Genomic DNA, 1,674 nt, shown 5'->3' with positions numbered 1-1,674 from the left:
TGTCTGACACCAGCTACCTTCATGTCCTCTTTGACAACATCCATCAACCTCCTCTAAGGTCTTCCTTTCGGTCTCCTGCCTGGTAGTTCAAGGCTCAGCAGCCTTCTCCCGATACATTCACTCTCCCTCCTCTGGACATGTCCATACCATCTCAGTCTGTCCTCTCCAACTTTCTTTCCAAAGCATCTAATATGAGTTGTCCTTCTGATATACTCATTCCTGATCCTATCCAACCTGGCCACTCCCAAAGAGAACCTCAACATCTTCATCTCTGCTACCTCCAGCTCTGCTTCCTGTCTCTTCTTTAGTGGCACTGTCTCCAGTCCAAACATCGTGGTTGGTCTCACCAGTTTTCTACACCATTCCTTTCATCTTAGCTGGAACTCTTCATCACACATCATACCTGACATTTTTCTCCAGCCGTTCCAGCCTGCCTGTACATGCTTCTTCACCTCTTTTTCACACTCTCCATTGCTCTGGACAGCTGCATGTACCCCAAGTACTTAAAAATCCTCCACTTTCTTTATCTCTTCTCCCTGTAACCTCACTCCTGTACTTGGGTCCCTCTCATTCATACACATACAGTATATTCCATCTTGCTGTGACTGACCTTCATTCCGCTCCTTTCCAGGGCCAACCTCCACCTCTCTGAGTCTCGTCCAAGTACAGTAAAGTCTCGTTATATCGATATCGGATATATCGATAGTCCCGGTTATATCGATACTATTTCTATGCACGCACGGAGAAAATTACATGCAAACAGGGTCGGATATATCGATAGTCCCGGTTATATCGATATTTTTTCGGACTCCCTTGAATATCAATATAACGAGACTTTACTGTAGTTCTCAATATGCAAAACATTGTAGATAACAAAACAGAATGAACAACGTGTGATCGCATAGTGGTTATTTACAGAAAAGGAGAATACAACACATTTATAACACTGTTATTTACATGATGTCCATGAACGCATCACATTCACGACGACGGTCGGCGCGAACACGCGGTCCGCTGGATAATGGCGGCACAGTTCAACAGGCCGAAATGAAACAATTATTACCTGCAACACAGTATGGCAGAAGGGATGGGTGAAGTCGCATGGGTTTCGTCTTGTGATTAACTGTGCAACAGAAAAGCACTATGAAGCACTCGTGCTTCAAAGTTCCACTCGACAAAACTTAAAACTTAAAGGACAACCGACATCTCCGGAGAAGTTTTGTCCATAATTTGTAAAATCGCTAATCTACTGAGCGTATTTCACAAAGATTCCAGCGCATATAGCTATATTTTACGTTTTAAGAGTTGGTGACGAGTCCTCACCCGACGTCACTGAAGGAACGCCCCTGACCGAAAAAAAGGACACATTGTAGCAGTCCTTTCATCACATCAATGCATTTTGCTGTACTTTGTTTTGTCTGAAAACGTCGTGTAGGACCAAAAAGAGGGCGACAAAGCTCCATGTAAGGAATTAATCAGCCTGTGGAAACGGGCTGATTAATTCCTTACATGGCTTTGTCGCCATTTTCTGCCTTTTTTGGGTGCGACATTTCCCACCCTTGATGCCTCAAAATGACACGGAATAAATTCTTTAATCGATTGCAAACATCTATGCTTTATTCTTCTTTCTTCTTGATGAGTAACAAGAAAGCATATTCTCCGAATCTGAAGCCA

This window comes from Hippocampus bargibanti, linkage group LG16 (genome assembly GCF_051943395.1).
Source record: "Hippocampus bargibanti isolate YZ-2025 linkage group LG16, ASM5194339v1, whole genome shotgun sequence".
Taxonomy (NCBI): Eukaryota; Metazoa; Chordata; class Actinopteri; order Syngnathiformes; family Syngnathidae; genus Hippocampus; species Hippocampus bargibanti.
The sequence above is the reverse complement of the archived record's forward strand: the minus strand, read 5'-3'. Positions refer to the sequence as shown.